The sequence below is a fragment of the Mobula hypostoma genome, chromosome 18, assembly GCF_963921235.1.
Source record: "Mobula hypostoma chromosome 18, sMobHyp1.1, whole genome shotgun sequence".
NCBI classification, from domain to species: Eukaryota; Metazoa; Chordata; class Chondrichthyes; order Myliobatiformes; family Myliobatidae; genus Mobula; species Mobula hypostoma.
In genome coordinates this window covers 50,447,453-50,460,884 of record NC_086114.1, presented here as the reverse complement: position 1 = coordinate 50,460,884, position 13,432 = coordinate 50,447,453, and positions in this window count along the sequence as shown.

Genomic DNA, 13,432 nt, shown 5'->3' with positions numbered 1-13,432 from the left:
TACGCCACCAGCCAGCGCTTGGATCCCATGCTTCCATACATTCTCAATAAGCCTTGCTGAAATCCATATACACTACTGCTCTACCTTCATCAACGTGTTTAGTCACATTCTCAAAAAATTCAATTAGGCTCATAAGGCACGACCTGCCTTTGACAAAGCCATGCTGACTACTAATCACATTATCGCTCTCCAAATATTCATAAATTCTGTCTCAGGATCTTTTCCATCAACTTACCAACCACTGAAGTAAGACTCACTGGTACATAATTTCCTGGGCTATCTCTACTCCCTTTCTTGAACAAACAAACAACATCTGCAATCCTCCGGAACCTCTCCCGTCCCCGTTGATGATGCAATGGTCATTGCCAGAGGCTCAGCAATCTTCTCCCTTGCCCTCCACAGTAGCCTGGGGTACATCTCATCCAGTCCTGGAGACTTATCCAACTTGATGCTTTCCAAAAGCTCCAGCACATCCCCTTTCTTAATGTGTATGTGCTCAAGCTTTTCAATCTGTTGTAAGTCATCCCTACAATTGCCAAGATCCTTTTCCATAGTGAATTCTGAAGCAAAGTGTTCATTAAGTACCTCTGCTATCTCCTCTGGTTCCATACACACTTTTCCACTGTCACACTTGATTGGTCCTATCCTCTCATGTCTTATCCTCTTGCTCTTCACATACTTGTAGAATGCCTTAGGGTTTTCTTTATTGCTGCTTGCCAAGGTCTTCTCATGGCCCCTTCTGGCTCTCCTAATTTCATTCTTAAGCTTCTTCCTGCTAGCCTTATAATCTTCTAGATCTCTATCATTACCTAGTTTTTTGAACCTTTCGTCAGCTTTTCTTATCTGCTTGACTAGGTATTCAACAGCCTTTGTACACCACAGTTCTTGTACCCTATCATCCTTTCCCTTCTGGAGTAAGGGTTTAAATGCAAATGTGCTCACCAGGTGGCGCTGCACTTCAATTTTTGCTGAGCCCAGTAGAGTAGTTTGGATCAGTTTCTTGCTCTTTTTCTGCCCCACGAACTCTTCACAATACTCATTGCTATTTTCAGACTACTGCTGAACTTAAATATCTGGTTCAACTTTTCATCCAAAATGCACTGCTTTATTTTTATGTCCTTAAAAAAAAATCTATGGATGAGAATAAACAGTCGATGATTTGTGCAGACACTTTAGCGAGACAGGAAAGGTAGGTAGCAGAAGCCAGTTTAAGAAGATGAAGGGATGGGAAAGAGTACAAACTGGTAAATGATAGGTAAGACCAGGTGAGGGGGAAGAGATGAAGTAAGAAGCCAGGAGGTGATGGGTGGAAGAGGTAAAGGGCTGAAGAAGCAATCTAATAGAGTATAGTAGACCATGGAAGAAAGGAAAAGAGAACCTGGGGAAGGGGATAGACAGGTGAAGAAGATAGAAGTAGAGTGGGTAGCCAGAATGGGGAAAATTCTGGTTATGCTCCCTTCCTTTCCAGTGCCAATGAAGGGTCTCAGTCCAAAATGTTGACTTATTATTCCCCTCCACAGATGCTGCTTGACTTGCTGAAACTGCTTTGAGTCAGTGGACTCAATATTCAGGATTAATATTTGAGACTGAATAAATACGCCACAGTTGTCACCATCTTCATCTAGATCTGTGTGGATGAGTGTGTGCTTTCAAGAACGTACCAGACATACCCAAACCAAAAGACATGAATAAACAAGGAGATTCATAGTCTTTTGAGGCTATATCTGGCATTTAAGACCAGTGATCTAGAACTATACAAGAAGTCCAGGCATCACCTACTGAAAACTGTTTTAATGGTGAAAAACCAATTCTGGTTGAGGTTGGAGATGAAATCAAAACGTCAGCTCTGGCAGGGTTTGCAAGACATTACTTCATACAAATCAAAACCTAACTTTGTGAATAGCTGCGATGCATTACTCCCAGATGAGCTCAATACCATTTATGCACGTTTTGAAAGGGAGAATAAAACTACACCTGTGGAATCACTGCAGCATCTGGTGACCCTGTGATCTCTGTCTCAAAGGCCGACGTCTTTCAAGAGGGTGAGCCCACGCATTGCATCAGGTCTTCATGGTGTATCAGATATGGTTCTGAAAACCTGTACCAACCAACTGGCAGGAATGTACAATGATGTCTTCAATCTCTCACTGCTGAGGTTGGAGATTTCCACCTGCTTCAAAAGGGTGACAATCATACCAGTACCTAAGTAAAGCCAGGGTGAGGTTCCTCAATGACTGCTACCCTGTAGCACTCATATCTGCTGTGAAGAAGTGCTTTGAGAGCTTGGTCAGGGTTAGAATCATAATCCTGCCTAAGCAAGGACCTGGACCTGCTGGAAATTGCCTATCACCACAATTGGACTACAGCCAATGCAATCTCACCATCTTGGATCTTCTGAACAATAGTAATACCCACGTCAGGCTGCTGTTTATTGACTACGCTCAGTGTTCAACACAATCGTACCCTCTGTTTTAATCAACAAACTCCAAAATGTGGGCCTCTGTGCCTCCTTCTGCAACCAAATCCATGATTTCCTCACTGGAAGACCACTATCTGTGCAGATTGGAAATAATATCTCCTCCTCACTGACAATCAACACCGGCACACCTCAAGGATACACGCTTAGTCACTGCTCTATTCTCTCTACACCCACAATTGTGTGGCTAGGTGCAGTTCAAACAACATTTATAAATTTGCTGATGTCACAACTGTTCTTGGAATGATTTCAGTTAGTGATGAAGAGGCATACAGGAGCAAGGTAGATCAGCTGTTTCAGTGGTGTTGCAATAACAAGCTTGCACTCAACGCCAGTAAGTTCAAGGAACTGACTGTGAACTTCAGGAAGGGGAAGTTGAGGGAACACACACTAGTCCTCATCGAGGGATCAGCAGTGGAAAGGGTGAGCAGTTTCAAGTTCCTGGGTGTCAACATCTCTGAAGATCTATCCTGGGCCCAGCATATCGATGCAATTGCAAAGAAGGCACAGCGATGGCTGTATTTCATTCGGAGTTTGAAGGGAATTGGTATGTCACTAAAGAAAGTTGCAAATTTTTAGGGATATACTGTGGAGAGCATTCTAACTGGTTGTATCACTGGTATGGAAGAACCACTGTGCAGGATCAGAAAAAGCTGCAGGAAGTTGTAAACTCAGTCAGCTGCATCATGAACACTTGCCTCCCCAGCATCTAGGACACCTTCAAAAGGTGATGTCTCAAAAAGGCAGCATCCATCATTAGGGACCCACTATCACCTTGGACATGTCCTCTTCTCATTGCTACCATCAAGGAGGATGTACAGGAGCCCGAAGACAGACACTCAACATTTCTTCTTCCCCACCACCATCAAATATCTGAATGGGCAATAAACCCATGAACACTATCTCAGTTGTCTTTTTCCTCTTGTCTGTATTATATATATATATATATAAATGCATAATAAAACTATAAATTTAAAACATATATATAGATATATCTTTGTAATTTATTGTTTTTATTTTATGTATTGCAATGTTCTGCTGCCACAAAACAACAAATTTCGTGACATTTGCCAGTGATATTAACCCTGATTCTTATTCAGCATTTTGTGTGTGTTGCTGAAGGTTTCCAGCTTTTGCATACCCAGCAGACAGGATATGATTTCTATATACAAAACTGATCAATACAGTATAAAATATCTAGCTCACTTGGAAAGCTGATCACCACATTACGGTGACAAAAAGGTTGAGTTCTGCGATATGCAAGACCCAGCAATATTATTTACAGGTTTCCACGGGTTTGTTTGAATCACTCATTTGCTGTGAATGCAAAACTTTCCCATTATTGGAAACATCTTCTCCACGTCTGTCTGTACCTTTCAATATTCAGAAGGCCTCAGTGAGATACCCACCTCATTCCCCTAAACTCCAGCAAGTGTAAGCCCGGAGGCATCCAACGTTCCTCATACATTAACCCTTTCATTCCTGGGATCATTCATGAAACTCTCCTTTGGACTCGCTCCAATGCCAGTACATCCTTTCGTAAAGGGCCTGAAACTGCTTATGATGCTCCAACTGCAGTCTGACCAATGCCTCATAAAGCCTCAGCATTACGTCCTTGCTTTTATATTCTAGTCCTCTCAAAAGGAATGCTAACATTCCATTTGTCTTCCTTACCACTGACTCAACCTGCAAGTTAATCTTTAGAGAAACCTGCAGAAGGACTCCAAAGCCCATCTGCACCTCTGATTTCTGAATGTGAAATTTCTGAATTTGTCTTGTAGATGGAAGAAAGGCCTTGAAGATTCAGGAGAAACATTTCCTATGTCTAGAAATATTTGTGTTTCAGAAAACCAAATGTACGTTGCAGTCAACTGAACCTATTTTATAATGTATAATTTTGAATCCCAGTCATGCTGTTATTTAAGTCTATGTGATATAATTGGACTATTAAGTCTAATAATAATTCATCTATTTATCATCAAATTCCTCCTTTTCTGTGTTGTGTTCTATAAATTATACGTACCGTGGGTTAACAATAAAGAATCATATTCTGGAAGAATTAGAACTTTTATTTACAGCAACAAAACCAAACCATGTTTTTACCAAGCCATGTTCCAGATAATTCTAACATTTCTATGCATGCTCAGAACTCTCTCCAATCACGCTCTCACATGTCATGACACATATCATCACAATCTGTATTGTGGATTTCGCTCAATCTATTTGAGTATTTCAAGTTCATTTGTATTAATCTGGCTTCTTTTGCGGATGGAATCTGAACTATTCTGAACCAGCATGTGACGTGTCAGCTTGCAATCAAAAAAATCTAGCACGTCAGCCATCAATCAAAGAAATGGACATTTTCAGAAAATGTTTTTGATTGATTTAACTAGATTAATGGTAGTGGAATCCTGAGATAGAGGTTGCATCAATCTTAGTTAAAAGTCATGCAGTGATTTAGTATGTATTGAGAAACTTCCAACATAATGTACTAAAAATAGATTACAAATAACAATGGTGTGCTTTGTTGGTCTGGATTTCATGGTCAGGCCACACTTAGATCCCCTCCAGTTCGCCTACCAGCACCGACTAGGAGTTGAGGATGCCATCGTCTATCTGCTGAACCATGTCTACGCCCACCTGGACAAGCCAGCGAGCACTGTGAGGGTCATGTTTTTTGACTTCTCCAGTGCGTTCAACACCATCCGCCCTGCTCTGCTGGGGGAGAAGCTGACAGCAATGCAGGTGGATGCTTCCCTGGTATCATGGATTCTTGATTACCTGACTGGCAGACCACAGTACGTGTGCTTGCAACACTGTGTGTCTGACAGAGTGATCAGCAGCACTGGGGCTCCACGGGGGACTGTCTTGTCTCCCTTTCTCTTCACCCTTTACACCTCAGTCTTCAACTACTGCACAGAGTCTTGTCATTTTCAGAAGTTTTCGGATGACTCTGCCATAGTTGGATGCATCAGCAAGGGAGATGAGGCTGAGTACAGGGCTACGGTAGGCCACTTTGTCACATGGTGTGAGCAGATTTATCTGCAGCCTAATGTGAAAAAGGCTAAGGAGCTGGTGGTAGACCTGAGGAGAGCTAAGGTACCGGTGACCCCTGTTTCCATCCAGGGGGTCAGGGTGGACATGGTGGAGGATTACAAATACCTGGGGATACGAATTGAAAATAAACTGGACTGGTCAAAGAACACTGCGGCTGTCTACAAGAAGGGTCAGAGCCGTGTCTATTTCCTGAGGAGACCGAGGTCCTTTAACATCTGCCGGACGATGCTGAGGATGTTCTACGAGTCTGTGGTGGCCAGTGCTATCATGTTTGCTGTTGTGTGCTGGGGCAGCAGGCTGAGGGTAGCAGACACCAAGAGAATCAACAAACTCATTCGTAAGGCCAGTGATGTTGTGAGGATGGAACTGGACTCTCTCACGGTGGTGTCTGAAAAGAGGATGCTGTCTAAGTTGCATGCCATCTTGGTCAATGTCTCCCATCCACTACATAACGTACTGGTTGGGCACAGGAGTACATTCAGCCAGAGACTCATTCCTCCAAGATGCAACACGGAGCGTCATAGGAAGTCATTCCTGCCTGTGGCCATCAAACTTTACAACTCCTCCCTTGGAGGGTCAGACACCCTGATCCGATAGGCTGGTCCTGGACTTATTTTATAATTTACAGGCATAATTTACATATTACTATTTAACTATTTATGGTTCTATTACTATTTATTATTTATGGTGCAACTGTAACGAAAACCAATTTACCCCAGGATCAATAAAGTATGGCTATGACTATGACTATGACTATGGGTTTAATCAACCTAGGGTATAGAATAAAGATTAAGGATAAATTAGCTGCATTTGTCATGTGGACATCAAAACATACAGTGAAATGTGTCAAATCAAATCAGAGAGCATTGTGCAGGGCAGACTGCAAGTGTTACCACGCTTTCAGTGCCAACATAACATGCCTACATCTCATTAACCCCCAACTGTATGTCTTTGGAAAGTGGGAAGAAACTGAAGCACCAGGAGTAAATCTGCACTGTCATAGGGAGAATGCACTAAATCCTTGCATCAATGGTGGGAATTGAACACCAATTGGTGATCACTGGCATTATAAAGAGTTGCGCTAACCTCTGTGATATGGTGTCGCCCCCTGCAGTTTGCCTACCTCTAGCGTGTTGGAATTGGCGATGCTGTCATCCACCTGCTGAACAGACTTTATACCTCAGACTATAGATACAACACTGAGTCATCTCATCTGCAGAAATTCTCTGATGACTCAGTAATAGTTGGATGTATGAAGGGAGGACAGGAGGATGAATACATGGGCCTGGTGGAGGACTTTGTCAAATGGTGCAATCTGAATCATCTGCAGCTCAACTTCAGTAAAACAAATGAAATGGTGATGGACTTTAGGAAGATCAGAGGAGTACTTTTAGTAATAGACTAAGACAACTGTTAATATTGATGGTGAGGACTTGGATGTAATGAAGACCTACAAATACCTGGGGTTACACCTGGATGACAGACTTTAGTGGAGCACCAACACAGAAGCTGTGTACAAGAAGGGCCAGAGTCGCCTCCACTTCCTGAGGAGACTGAGGTGCTTTGGAGTATGCAGGCCTCTCCTTCACATGTTCTACTAGTTATGTTGTCGCCAGTACAATCATCTGTGTGATGGTGTTCTGGGGCAATGGCATCAACACGGGTGATGCCAACAGGCTCAATAAGCTGATTAGAAAGGCTGGCTCTTTTATAGGAGTCAAACTGGACACACTGGAAGTTGTGGTAGAACAAAGGACCCTATGGAAAATCCTGGCAATTTTGGACAATGATTCTCACCCACTGTATGCTAACTTGGCTGAACAGAGGAGCACTTTTAGTAATAGACTAAGACAACTGTGCTGCTCCAAAGAGTGCTATATGAGGTCATTCTTACCTTTGGCCATTGGGCTCTATAGCCAGGGAAGTGATGACCCCTCCTGTTAGACTGTTGGGGTAACTTATTTTTTAGGCTCTATAATGAGTCAACCTATAGCTGGGGAAGTGATGTCAGATTGTTATTCACCTCTGCTTACCACGGTTCTGTTTAAGTTCTGTTTACCACATTTAGCTATCACAGACACCGTGTGCAATACTACCATTACTTCTTATCTGGCCAGTGTGAAGGCGCACCCATTACTGTATAATATTGTGGTAATTCTTGCACTACCATCTCATCAGTGTGAACTTTGAAATCTTGTAATCATTGACTTGTAAATCTTGTACATCTTATTTTAAGGTAACATCTTTTATTCTTCCTACTTCTAATATTTGTTTATCTGTGCAGTTGTAATGCTATGGTGACATTGTAATTTCGTTTGGGGTCTATAAAATATCTACCGGTTTTTCTCTAAATATTACGTAAGAGATTCTGCAGATGCTGGAAATCTTGAACAATGCACACAAAGTTCAGAAGGAGCTCAGTCGTGATGAAGGGCCTCGATCTGAAATGTTGGCTGTTTATTCCCCTCCATAGTTCATGGTTCAAGGTTAATTGTCATTTAACCATACATGAACACCCAAATGGAACAGTGCCACAAAATGCTGCCTGACCTGTTGAGTTCCTCTGGCATTTTGTGAGCCTATGTTATGTAATTTGGGCTTGGTGGAATAGTCATTAAAAGTCAAAGAAGAATGGGGAGAAATTGCAGTGTCCAAGTGTGCAAAACTGATAGAGACCTATCCACACAGACTCAAGGCTGTAATTTCTGTCAAAAGTGCACCTACTAAATATTGACTTTAAGGAGGTGAATATTTATGAATCAATTATTTTGAGTTTTATGTTTGTATTTAATTTAGATCACGTTGTAGAGATCTGTTTTCAATTTGATATGAAAGAGTATTTTTCTGTTGATCAGTGTCAAAAAAGCCAAATTAAATCCACTGTGATTCAATGTTGTAAAACAATAAAACATGAAAACTTCCAAGAGGTGGGGTGAATACTTTTTATAGGCACTGTATGTACACAAGATCAGTCAAACACTACACATATACTACATAATACAACCAATATACAGACATCCACAGCATAGCGAATGTTAAATTGTTCCATTCAGGTCTAAGGATTTAATCGCTGTGGAGGCGATTCCTCTTGTGGGATAACATCTTTGCTGACAAGGGGGAATCATTCTGCTTGGCAGTTGAAACTTGTGGCTCTGAAACAATTTTAGGTTCTGGGGCCTCCTTCATGGTGGTTGTAGGAGTTGACTCTGGGACTGCAGGAAGTGGTTCTGACAGCTCTGGACACCTTTCTTCTGGACGTGTTGGCATCCCAAACACTGCATGGCAAGCTTCACTGCATGATGTGGATCATAATGTGTGAGTCCAGTGTTGGACGTCACCGCTTCCTTTTCCTTTTAGGCTACGTCCACACTACGCCGGATAATTTTGAAAACGCCGGTTTCGAGTAAAAACGACAGGCGTCCATGCTAAGCATTTTTCAAAATATCTCTGTCCACATTAGACGGATATTTGGGCGAATCTCCTCCTACTGCGCATGCGCAGGACACAGAAAACAAGCAAAGAGGAAACGGTATACTTGGTGAGCGTTTGTCCAGTTACAGAGCAGAAAAACTTAAAAGGAATTGCTCTTGGCTCTCACACAGGAGGACTTAAAACTAAAAAAAAAACAAATACTGGAGCATATGGAGGCAACCGACAGGGAGTTCACGGACAGTATGACCTGGCTGATGACGAACATTGAAAAACTGACTAACTCTGTTGCATTAATAAAGCACCTTGTTAAATGTATAAAACATGTCTGCATTAGTGTTATCTTGTATTTCCATACAATGTTATATTAGGCTGTTGCACATCTATTGTCAGAGAAGTACTTGCATAAATAGGTGAACCACCTTCATACAAGCAAGGACAGAAAACAGGGCAAAGTGAGTATACTTATTTATTCAGTAAGCTATGGGTCAAAGTATTTGGTGAGTACGTTTCTAACCCTTCTGGCTTCAGTCTCGTTGCCATCTGTTCTGAAATTGTTAGGTGGTTGTGTTCAAGAAAACAACAAACATCTGTTCCGGCACATCAATGCAGCGTTTTTAAATAGTCAAAAAAGCTCACTTTACAATTTAACTCTCACGCTGTTCACACCGACTGCACGTTATAACAGCTTGCGCAGTACCAAGCAGAAGCAGAAAAAGCCTTGTTGTTCTGGTGTTGTCATGACAGCGTTTTTAAATCTCTCTGTTTACCCCGTACACACTACAATGGATATGAGGCGTTTTCAGATTTATTCACACTGGAGACTGTTTCTGAAAATCTCCCTTTTCGGGGGCTGAAAACACCGTTTCAGTGTGGACAGAAGGTCAAAACGAAGAGAAAAGGCTTCATTTTCAAAATTATCCGGCGTAGTGTGGATGTACCCTGAGAAAGCCACTTCATACTGCTTTGTTCATTGCCATTTCTTCCCAATCTGCATTAATGAGATCAAGGGGTGGAGCACAGTAGTATGGTTTAACAGGAACTTGTTACAATAATTGTCAAATCCAACAAAGCACCACAACTACGGCATGTACTTTAGCCTTGGGGCATCCACTACTGCATGAACTTTCTCAGCACACTTGTGTAATCCTTGTGCGTCAATCGAGTGACCACAGTGAGTGATACTTGGTTTAAAGTATTCACACTTGTGTCATACTCTGGGCCCACAATCTTCTAATCTTTTTAACATTATCTTGATATTTTGGAGATGTTCTTTGTCATCCTCACCTGTAACAATGATGTTATCCAGGTAACACTGAGTGCCTGGATGGCCTTGTAGCATCTGGTCCATAGCTTTCTGTCAGAGTGCAGGTGCAGATGCTATTTGAAAAATATGCTTATTATAGTGATGAAGCCTCTTATGAGTGTTTATCATGGGTTACATGTTTGACTATTCTTCCATCTCCATCTGTATGTAGGCCTCAGCTAGCTCCACTTTGCTGAGGTGTTTCCATCCATAAAGGTTTGCAAAATATCCTCTATCCTGGCCAGAGTGTATTGATCTATTTTCAGTACCGGGTGGTTGATGGTTACCTTAAAATCACCACAGATCCAAGTGGACCCATTCTTCTTGGTTGGCTACTGGGACCACTCAACCTTGGAAAGAATTCCTTCAGCCTCTATGTGATCTATCTCACTGGCTACTTTATCATGGATGGTATAAGGAACCAAATGGGCTTTTTAAAACTTGTGTGTGGCATTTTCATTTAACACTGTTTTACCCTTGTTATGTTTGAGTTTTCCAATGCTATCCTTGAACACTGCTGTGGCATTATCCAGTACCTTTCTTAAAATGCTTTCAGTTGACTCTCTTGTAGGGGAAGGGACATGCAAATAGTGGATGGATCTCCAATCAAGTTGTAGTTGTCTCAGTCAATCACAAGCCTAAATGATGGCCCTTCTGTTTTTACCACATACAATTGCCCAATGTGATTTTGTTGGTTGTTGTATTTCACTGTTACTAACGTCATTTCCACAGGAACTATCTTTTATCCAGTGTAAGTACTTAGCTCGATATCTGCAGGCTTCAGTTTAGCATCATTGAAATGCCTTTCAAACTCCCATTTTTTTGGAATGACTGAAACAGCTGAGCCAGAGTCCAATTTCAAGGAACACACAAAGATAAACTCGACAAAAAGTGCAAAAAGGAAATTGACCATCAACAGAAAAAGAACTGAATGCCACAAAGAAGAAAGAAATATAGAAATAGAAACTGAAAGTGGGCAACAAAACAATTAAACCAACATGGAAGTTCAATTACTTAGGATGCATGATAACATGTAATGGTAGGGCTAAATTTGGAAAGTAGAAGAAAGATTGGGATTGCTAAATACACAATTGAGTGATTGAGCAAGATGCTAAAGAATAACATAATTTCAATGGGTATGTAATTCAGACCGTTGCAATGCTACGCTCATTCCAGACTAACATATGGAAGCGAATGTTGGACGATATCAAAGCAAAATGAGGAAAGACTCAATGCTGCAGAAAAGTGTGTTTTTTGAGAAGGGTGAGGAAAATATTGCGGAAGGACAGAGAAACAATGAGGAAGTGGGAATAAGAAAATAGCTGATATCATCAATCGGGAAACAGCAGCTGGAATTTCTGGGACATGTTCTGAGGAAAGAGAAGCTTGAACATCTTGCAGTGACGGGAAAAACTGATGGAAGAGAAAGTTGCGGCTGACAGCATGTGACATCATTCGTGGGTTACATCAAGGGATGGAAAGGCAACTGTTTTGAAGAGCTTATGAGAACTATTCAGATTAAAGACAGATGGGAGACCATGATCAGCCATATCAAACGATACGGCACATAATGATAATGATGATGACCCAGTCCTGTGTTACTCTCATCATCATCAGGTTTTTCATCAACAACATGCGCTCTTTTTGAAACTGCATCTTATTCATTTTTTCTCTTCCCTGCACATGTCTCTGTCTGACATGCTCTTTGGATGTGTCCTACTTTGTTGCATTTTCTGCAAGTTTTGCCTTTAAACCTGCCTTGGTCTAGTGTATGGGAGCCCCTGCCACAAAGCTAACACAATTTGTTCAGCTTCCGTGTCGATGTTGCAGATTTGTTCACGCTCACTCTCATTCCTGACTGCAACTTAATTGTGTCCCTGTCTGCTGTTTCAATTGATACAGCTATTTCAACAGATCTTTTAAATGTAATGGTGTACTTCAGTTAGGAGCCATTTTTGAATGCTTACTTGTAAAATTCTAAAGCGGAATGTGCATCATTGAGCCTCACTGACAATGCTCAGACAACTTCTTCAATTCACCCATGTAAGCTGAAGTAGGCTCCCCTTCATTTTGATTCCACTTGCGAAACATAAAGCATTTTGCAATCAACAATTGTTCCTTCATTACTTTCACGATATCAACAAAGCTCAATTCGGCTGGTTTTGTTAGGGCAGTTAGACTTCTAAGCAAATTGTATGGCTTTAATTCCTACACACTTGCCAAAATTGGCACTCGCTTTTCATTGGCTATTTCATTTGCCTCAAAATCTGCTCAATCCATTCAGTATACATGAAACAGTTATTTCTTGTTTAATGAAACGCGTCAATTTTTCCGATGTAGCCAGTTATTTCTGCTTTTTTAAATTTATGATTATCACCCGGCACCCACTGTTTATGAACCCATGAATTTGTCCGATTTCTGAAAACTTTGTTTTCACTTTAAGCAAGGCTCGCATGTATGAGGCGGTAGTGTAATAAGACCATTAGATATAGGAGCAACATTCCGCCATTTGGCCCAACAAGCCTGCTCTGCCATTTCATCATGGCCGGTCTGATTTTTCTCTCAGCTCCAGTCTCCTGCCTTCTCCTCATATCCTTCATCAAGAATCAAGAATCTATCAACCTCTGCCTTAAATATACATAAAGACTTGGCCTCCGGAGCTGCTTGTTGGAAAGGATTCCCCAGATTCACCACTCTCTGACTAAATAAATCCCTCCTCTTATCTGTTCAAAATGGACACCCTCTATTCTGAGACTGTCCTCCGGTCTTGGACTCTCACACCATAGGAAACATCCTCTCCACATCCACTCTAACAAGGCCGTTCACCATTTGGTAGGTTTCATTGAGGTCTTCATTCTTATGAATTCTAGTGAATACAGGCCCAAAGCTATCAAACACTCTTCATATGACTAGCCATTCAATCCTGGAATAATTTTTGTGAACCTCCTTTGAACCCTCTCCAGTTTCAGCATAATGAAATGTATGCCATATATGTACTTTTACATATACCTCCCCCCCCCAATGTATTATGTAAGCAACAAAGAATGATTAATCAAACAATATATTTACAATGTTACTCAAAAATCACTGAAATATTAAATACACAGCACTGCTGTCTTCCTCCAGCATTTTGTATGTGTTACTCTGGATTTCCAGCATCTGCA